A 9,246-nucleotide genomic window follows, 5' to 3' on the forward strand; every position below is an offset into this window, starting at 1 on the left:
TTTTTTTTTTTTTTTTTTTTTTTTTTTTTTGTATTTTAGGGAAGGGTCTACGGGACGTTCAGTGTCTCGCTACTAGATGGGACTTGTAGCTTGTACTGATCTGCCTGTTTACAGCCTCCCAAGAGCTGGGATTACAGGGGTGCACCACCATGCCCAGTCTTAATTGTGGTCTCAGCACACCTACGGAGTGGGGCCAGCAAGACAGGCCAGGGATAAAACCCCTGGCAAGTTAGTCTTCTGAGTTTTTTTGCTGGCCTGTTTTTTGTTTGTTTTTGTTTTTTTTAGCATTTCTTTTAAACTTCTATTAACTCATTTTATAATTGCTTGACCTCAGGGGTTACAGGGGATACTTGGTTGTTTTTTCATTTATTTATTTATTTATTTGGATCTGGGGATTGAACTCAGGCCCTTGCACTTGCCAGGGAAGCACTTACTCCACTGAGCCATCTCCCTGGCCCCAAAGCAATCACAATTTATAAGTTATATATATATTTTTTTTTCCTTTTTTTTTTTTTTCTTTCCCCCAGAACCGGGGATACCTGTAATATGAGTAACGTTCCAGTGTGCAAGAAAGTCTTAAAACTTTACTAAGATAGGCAGGTGCATTATCAGCCTTAATCTGTTGTGGGACCTCATTACATTATATGCTTCTAATAAATGTGTAACATACTGGCTGTTTTCACTGGGTGAGGGGTTAGCCCATCAGAAACCTGAAAATGTATCTATGGACATATGAACATATTGCAATTTCCCAAAAGAAGGAACATGAGTGACACCCATCTGCCACAGCTGCATTTCCTCTTGGATTAACTTTTTGAGGAATGGACGGCCTTGTAGAGCACTGCATTGTGAGCAAGAATTTAAGACAAGATGGGCTTGTTTGTGTGTGATAATAAATTTATGGAGAACTGTTTGTTATCTTCCATGGGTAGAAGCATGAAGTCTATGGTAGGTTGAACATTGCCTGTAAGTAACCAATCTGTATGGCCAGGCAATGCAGCATGAGCTCTAATATGTGTGATAAAGAGTTGATTTCAGGGCAGGGGAGATGGCTCAATGGAATAAGTGCTTCCCTGGCAAGCACAGGGGCCTGAGTTCAATCCCCGGTTCCACCAAAAAAAAAAAAAAAAAAGTTGATTTCTATTTCTGATAAGCTGCTGCAACATAGAAAATAATTGTATCAATTCTGAACCATCTGGAATCAAAGTAGCAGTTTGTATTTCTTTTTTTTTTTTTTTTTTTTTTTTTTTTGTGTGTGTGTGTGTGTGTGTTTTCATCCTTGAATGCCTTCAGGGCACTTTTGCATGGCTGGAGTGTTGTGGGGATCGAACTACAGCAAACTGAGGCTGCCAGCATTGTGGAAGCAGCCACTTAAAGAACTGAGCTAGGGCTGGGCCCCCCAGTTTGTATTTCTTTTACTGTGTGTTCAGCACATTGGGAATCAGTGACAAGGTTTAATGAGTCAGAGTAATCCTGTAGTAACATAACTAACTCTCCCTTTTGAACAGAGCAAAAAGGAGTTTGTTCAATTCTAGTTTTAGGGTCTGTATAACTTGCTATACCAACTTTACTGGCATCAGTAAAAAATGCATCTGCTTTATGGATAGGTTTGGTTTTAACAGTAAAAGGTAATATCCATCGGGGTCTCTTGAGAAAGTGAAGGCTTTTTTTTTTTTTTTATGTATTTAGCACAGGGTCTACAGGGTCTCACTACACAGATGGGACTCATAGTGATCCTCCTGTTTTCAAGTCTCAATTGCTGGTTCAGTGCACCCCAGGGGCAGGGCCAGAATGGCATGCCAGGGATGGAACCCAGATCCCTGAGCCTGCTTAAGCAGACGCATTATCCCACTGAGCTATCTGGCCAGCCCTTGAAGGCATTTATTTTTGGGAAAATTATTGCGAATGTCACCCAAAAAATCTTGCAAAGCAAGTTGCCATTCATTTGAAAGTTTATATTGACATAAAATTTCTTGTTGAGTGAGTGGCACTCTAATTTGTTGGGGATCTGTGCCAATAAGGTGGAAAATCTTTATCTACCTGTAGTAATGATTCTATAAATTTTATCTACATAGGTGGACAGTTTATTCTGTTCTTCATTAGGCAAAAATAGCCATGGTAAAGTACAGTCTTTCTGCCAAAAGATCCTGGCAGGCAAGTGTTGAGATGGAAAAACAGCTAAAGTGTTCTTTTCATACTACTGCCCTTCAACCTCAGGGTAGAGAGAAGTGCAACCAGTTAGTCCGGATCGATCCCATCTGAGCGGCATGCATCATTTGTTCAGTCTATGAAAGCTCCTTTCCAGCTAAAATATTTAGAGATGGGATCTCCTTGTAAGGTAAGAAATGGGTTTTACAGGGCAGAAGCAGGGATCCCTAAGGAAGGCCTGAGCCAATGCACGTCTCCCAGCAATTTTTGGAAACCATTTCACATGTGTAGGCAGTCTTGCTATCATAATTGAACCTTTTGAGGCCAAATACATGTTTGATCTAATTTATTATTATTACCTAGATATTCAAAGGGTACTTGTTTTTGTATTTTCTCTTTGGCTATAATTCATATTCTCCCAAACTGACTCAGCCTTAGTAGCAAGGTGTTTGCATTGATTTCTGTCAGGATAGGCAGCTTAACTTTTCCAGAGGTTGGTTTACCTAAAACTGACAAGAGTTGGACAATGTAACATGCCTTGAGTTAAAGCTGTCCACTGATATCTAGGAGCAGGTTTTGTTATTATTTAAGGAGGAAGTAGTAAAAGCAAACTTTTCTCTGTGCTGAGGTTGAAGGGGAGTAATATAAAGATAATCCTTTAAGCAGGTGCAGGGGCTGGGGGTTCAATCCCCGACCTGCCATGCCAGCCCCGCCCCCAGGGCGCACTGAGACAGCAATTGAGACTGAGTGTGGTGGTATGCTCCTGTAATCCCAGCTTTTGGGAGGCTGTAAACAGGAGGATCACTACAAGTCCAATCTAGTAGTGAGACCCTAAACACTCGATAGACCCTTCCCTAAAATACCAAAAAAAAAAAAAAAAAAAATCCTTTAAATTGATAATGGTTGAAAACCAGTTCTTGGGGATCATGCTGAGTTGTGTCAATCCAGGTTGTAAAGGCCCCCTCTGCTGAATAATGGCATTAATTTTTTATGAATCTGTAAAAAAAAAAAAAAAAAAAAGGGAAGGCCAGTCAGCTCAGTGATTAAAGCGCCTACTTAGTCAGATATAGGGACTGGGATTCCATCCCTGGCATGCTGTACCAGCCCACCCCCACTCCTTGGAGCACCCAGAGACAGCTGTTGAGCCTGGGCATGCACACCTGTAACCCCGCACTTGGGAGGCTGAAAACAGGAGGATCACTATGAGTCTGATCTGTGTAGTGAGACCCTATAGACCCTGTACTAAAAACATTAAAAAAATATTTTTTTTTAATAAATCTGTAGTCAGCCTCAACTTTCCTGACTTTCTTCTTATGATAACGGGAATTCCAAGGACTTGTTGAGCTTTCTGTTCTATCCTCACTTAATAATTGTTGAGCTATTTTTCAAGAAATGAAAGCTTCTCACTACCTAGTCAAAGGCCATTAGTCCACTCCTTTGTTCAGGTAACCACTTAAGGGTGAGGGTGAAGCTAGTAGCACTGGCCTGTTACTCTAAATTTGAATGCAAAGCCAGTTGCCTTTGTCTCCTGCGTAATCGCAGGAATCTGTAAAGTCGCACCCCTTTGACAAAGGAAGCAGACTGCAGCCCCATAAATTCATAGCGATGTCTGCAACATATGGGTGTAAGTTTCCTCGCTACCATCTGGTCCGTGCAGGTCTGCATATTTTGACTTTGTTGAATATTAGAAATGGTTCCTATCCCTGAGGATAGGGAAAATGTGACAGAAACAGGCGTTTTGGGGTACTGACAGAACCAGTCCTTGGAGGATATAAGAAACATCAGCTCCAGTGTCTACCAGCCCTTTAAAAACCAGGCCTTGAAGTGTCTGCCACCATACCAAAAATCAGTGCTTCCAAATCCTTTTTTTATTGCCTTTTATGTAAGGTAGCAGTAGTAACTGAGCAGTCCTCTGTTTGCTTACCATCTGAGAGGGACAGAGGTGGACATCATAACAAGAATTTCTCCCTCATAATTACTATATGGGACTCCTGATTGTACAGACACTCTGGCTAGCAAGGTGCTTCTCCCACTAATCAGTCCGACAGTATTCCGGGTATGGGACCAAAAACATTCGTATGCATTTTATATACTCCAAACACCAGTTGTGGCTGGATTTCTGCAGCTGCAGTGTCTAAAGCTGTGCTTCGTGGCATGGCATGCAGGAGATCTGAGACCCTGAGCTTTGGTGGCTGCTTCTCTGGGCCCTGAGGAAAAGGGCCCGAGCCCCACTCTCCCTGCTGCTCTAAAAGTTGTCCATTTAATCGAATGTGGAGTGACATTCATTTTCCCAATGTTTTCCTCTTTTGCATTTTAGGCAAAACCCTGTTGTTTAGTTTTGTCTTTATCTTTAATTTTTTTCTTTGCAGTCCTTTCTCATATGCCCCAGAACAGCCAAGAGAAGTTGCTTATCTTCATATTGAGGAGCAGAGGGATTAGTCGGGAGGAGACGGGTTGGATTTTAGCAAACATTGAAGGTTGAGTTGAAACATCCAGTCACTCCACCAATTTGGGTGTCAGTTGTGTCAAATGTCCCATGAGGCAGGATAACTCTCAAGTATTGATAGGTTCTGGCCCTCGTATGAATTGCTGAATTATTATAGTGGTCATCTAATATGGCTGAAGCCCTTAAAACAACAGTTTATCTTCTCAGGGACCACCTCCCCCTTCTCCATCTCAGCTCAGGGTGCAGTTTCCTTCCACCTTTCCTGCCACCTCAGGGAAGGCCCCAGGCAGCTCTTCGGGTATTTATAAACACCCCCTCAAACTCCACCCCTGGCAACAGGCCATAAAAGCCTCAGCCCCCTTTTGTTCCAGTTCGGACAACCTCATCTTCCCAATTCTCTCCCTGTCCTCAATGATAATGAAGCCCCTTTCCTTTTTTCCTTCTGCCTGTTTCTTTGCTGTGATGCCGCCTGAAAAACCTATCGAGTATTATTTGTCTCCTTTCCCAACTCACCCTGAGCATCCGAAGTCTTTGGAATCAGAGGAGATAGGCTGAAAAGCCAGAATGTTTGCTTTATTTTCAGATTTTCTGATTTGGATTCATCACACACAAAAGGACAAATTAAGAGATGGTGTACTGCCCTTGCGCTCGGCAGTGTTACTACAGGACTGGCCTCCTGAGTCTGAGGAAGAGGGCACTCCAGGAGAGCAAGGTCCAGAGCAGTCTGCTCTCTGCTGGGGATGCGATTCCTGAGTCGGACTTCGGGGACTCCAAAGCCAAGGAAGTCAGACTCCACAGGGACCACACCTAGCTTCTAGTGAACTGGCTCTGCTAGGGCTTCAGGCTGAAACCAGTAGCACTGCCTCTAAGAGAACAGGATTCCTTGAACCTCTGGTTTCGTTGTCATCCCTGCTCCTCTGAGCGAAGTCCGGGTGAGACACACTTCATCACTCTGAGCTGGTCCCGCGGGCCTCACCAGCTCTGAGCACACTTCACCCACGCCTTAACGTAACTCTGGTTGTCTTCCGAGGAGCCTCCATGTTGCGTGTCACATGTTGTGTGTTACCAGTCAGCTGAACGAAACGAGGATGAGAAGGCCGGGTCAATAAAGGCAGAGGACTCCTGAGCTCAATCTCACTCTAAGTCCCAAACCACCGAGAAACTTCTGTTTTTGAGGGCTAAAAACAGGCTAAGGAATGTACATGACTAATTTGGTATAAACAAACTGCTATTTACATCCCCTTGCAGCATTCACCAAACTGTAAATTTACATATCACTAGTTGGTAATGTCCCAGGTAAAGGAACAAAGAGCAGACGGGTGCCTCCAGGAATCTGTTGTCCCCTGCACCCCAGCTTGCTGAACTCCACACAGGACACATTTTGCTAGGCTCGGCTCTTTGTTCCTTGCTCCCTGGGGAGAATGGGCTTCTGGGTCATACTGCTACACCCACCGTCTGTGGCTGTCTTCTGAGGGCCTGAGCTGGAGGGCTGAAGAGCACCCGGCTTGCTGCTGCTGCTGCTCCTTCCCTGCGCAGGCGCTAAGCAAGTGGCCCTGGCTCAAGTGTCTCTGCGCCCACCGCTGTTTGCAGACTCAGCTGTGACCCACCCTCCTCACACAAACCCCCTCCTGCTCTTTTCCTTGTTTTCTACCAGTGGGCAGGGGGATCTAGATTAACCTGTCGCTCTACTGTTGTCCACTGCTCTTAGAATGAAGACCATCCGCGGGTCACAGCCCACGTGGCCCTGAGAGCGGCCCGGCCTCAGCTCCCCACCCTCCCCACCTCTGCACCTTCGCAACTTTGGACTGCGCCTCCAGCCTCCCTGTATGTCTCACCATGAAGTTGTGCTTCTGGGACCTGCCTGCACTGTCCATCTCGAGTATCTTCCTCCAGAAACCCAGCCACTGTGCTTGCTTTACAGTCACCACTTAGTGTTATTTAAAACTTTCCTGCCAGGACTGTACCAAGGACAGAGATTATGTATTATTTAGATGTTTTCCTAATGGTTATTCTTGATGTGTGGTTGTTGGACCAAGTTGACTGGTGTGTAAAGTCCAAGAGACCAAGCTGTGGAGAGCTGCACCCCTGGGATCCCAGAATGCAGAGGGCTGCAGCATGAGGACAGGGAGGCCAAGCCTATCCCGGGCAATATAGCAAGACCCTGTCTCAGAAGTAAATAAATAAAAATGAAAAGTTTGAGGGAGTATACATCTTATTTATTTAGTTTTTATGTATTTGATACAGGTCTCACTACATGAGTTAGACTTGTAGTGATCCTTCTGTCTTCAGCCTCCCCAGTAGTGGGATCACAGGCATGTGCCACCAGGCCCAGTCTCGGTGGCTGGCTCAGTGCACCCAGGGGTGGGGCAGTTGTGGCATGTGGTGCCTCAACAGGCACATAGTCTGTTGAGCTATCTTTCTGGCCCTATTTTTTTTTTTTTTTTTTTTTTGGTACCAGGGATTGAACTTGGGACCTTGTGCTTGCCAAGCAGGTTGTTATGTTGCTGAGCTATCTTTCCAGCCCCCCACTTTTTTTCTTTTCAAATTTAGACAACATTTTATAATAAAGCCACTGAAAATACTACAGGCTACCACAGATACTGTAACTTCTGAGGCAGAGTCACATGGAGAGCCAGGTGGAGGCCAGAGGCCTAGACCAGAGCCCTTCAACAGACTGCTGGGTGGACTGGTTCTGCTGCTCCAGCTGAGAGCTTTCTTGGATGGTGACGGAACAGGCGATGACTGGCCAGGAGACCCCACAGGCCCGTCCCAGTGCCTGCTTAGCGCACACGAACATGCAGGGCAGCGGAGATGCAGGATGATCTCTACGGTTCTGCATCTGCACCCATCACAGTGAGTTCTGAGGTGCCCTGTTGAGGATCTTGGTGGCCTACGGGCTCCGCTCCAGAGCTGCTTGTAGTTGTACAACTGCTGGACAAGGTCCGGTAGCTTCTTGGTGAGGTGCACATCTGTGAGGGAGTCGGCCTTTGGGTTTACATCTGCCTCAGCCATGGCTGTGGCTCCCGGGATTCCTCACACTCCACGATCACCTGGCATCAGTGAAGTCCCTTCTTTTTTTTTTTTTTTTTTTTTAATATCCTTATTAAACAGGGTCTCACTATGCAGTTCAAGCTAGCCCTGAGCTCAGTTTGTAGCTCAGGCTGGCCTCGCACTCACAGCAGCCCTCCTGCCTCTGCCCCGCAAATGCTGGGATTACAGGCAAGCTCCACCGTACCTGGCAATCTATTTGTTGTAGCAAGTTTCCACTCAACAAAAGTTAAATACCTATTGGCAGATCCTAGTAAGGACTAAAGAGAAGTGCACTGAAAAGTGTAATAAACAATACTATTGAGGTTGGGCCTGATGAGAGGGCTCAGAGGTCTAAAGCACCGCCGTTCAATCCCCCAGCACCACATGCCAGCCTGCCCCGCCCCCTGGTGGGCTGAGCTGGCCACACACACACACACACACACACACACACATAAATAAATAAATAAATAATTTTTTTTTAAAAAATATATATATTTATTAAAAAAATACTACTGGGGCCAGGGAGATGGCTCAGTGGAATAAGTGCTTCCCTGGCAAGCACAAGGGCCTGAGTTCAATCCCCAGTTCCACCAAAAAAACCACTATTGAGGTAGTACAACTATCCCTAACATGATTATAACAAACAATTGGAGTGTAGAAGTAAGACCTAGCCAGGAAATCTGCATGTGTTGGTGGTATTCTGAAACTCCTGGGTGATTGAATATGAAAAATATAATTTTACTGAGAAAATTCCGATATAAGATAGTGTACTTGAGAGAAACAAGGGGGCCTAGTTCCACAAAAAAAAAAAAAAAAAAAAAAAAAAAAACAAGGGGGGCAGCCAAATAACTTGCACCTGCTTAGGCAAACGCAGGGACCAGGGTTCAATCCCTGGCATGCTGTACTGGCCCCACCCCCGGGGCACTGAGCCTTTGAGACTGGGTGCGGTGGCACTTGGGAGACTGCAAACAGGAGGATCACTACAAGTCCGATATACACAGTGAGACCCTGTAGACCCTTTACTAAATACATGCAAATAAATAAACGAGGACTGGGGAGATGGCTCAGCTCTCTTAAGTGCCAGCCTGGCAAGTGCAAGGACTGGAGTTCTATCCCTGGTACTTCATGCCATGCTGACCCTGGAATCCCAGGCATGGTGGCACACACCTATAATCCCAGCACTGGGGAGGCTGAGACAGGAGAATCACTATGGACAGGTCTGAACTGCGTAGTGAGACCCTGTATCCAATAAATAACATTTTTTTTTTGTAGTTTTGGGGAACCAAGGGGTCCTAAGTCCAGCCACGGTGAAGACCATCAGGAACAAAGAACTTGACCCAGGGCCAAACCCAGGTTTTACTCAGTCATGAAGGAGTGGCTTAAGGATGAATGACTGAGAATTGCAGGAAGTAGGTGAGTACTGGAAGCTGGGCTAGGTAGGAGGCCTGCATGTACCTCTGTGATACACAGTGAGAAGGACATGCAGAAAATAGTAATTTGCATTATACTATTGAGATAGTATCTAACATTTTGGGGTCCAGTGCTTCAGTTCTGATGTGTAATCTTTCAAGCCCCAGGAAGTTGTACCCTCTATCTCGAGGCTTGATGCCAGCACAGTGTGG

At 45.4% G+C, this 9,246-nt stretch overlaps 1 pseudogene; it reads right to left on the reverse strand.

Annotated features, from left to right (window-relative positions):
- Window positions 1–7,214: 7,214 nt before the first annotated feature.
- Window positions 7,215–7,606, reverse strand: LOC101574605 (annotated as a pseudogene).
- Window positions 7,607–9,246: the final 1,640 nt, after the last annotated feature.

This window comes from Octodon degus, unplaced genomic scaffold, assembly GCF_000260255.1.
Source record: "Octodon degus isolate 3935 unplaced genomic scaffold, OctDeg1.0 scaffold00027, whole genome shotgun sequence".
NCBI classification, from domain to species: domain Eukaryota; kingdom Metazoa; phylum Chordata; class Mammalia; order Rodentia; family Octodontidae; genus Octodon; species Octodon degus.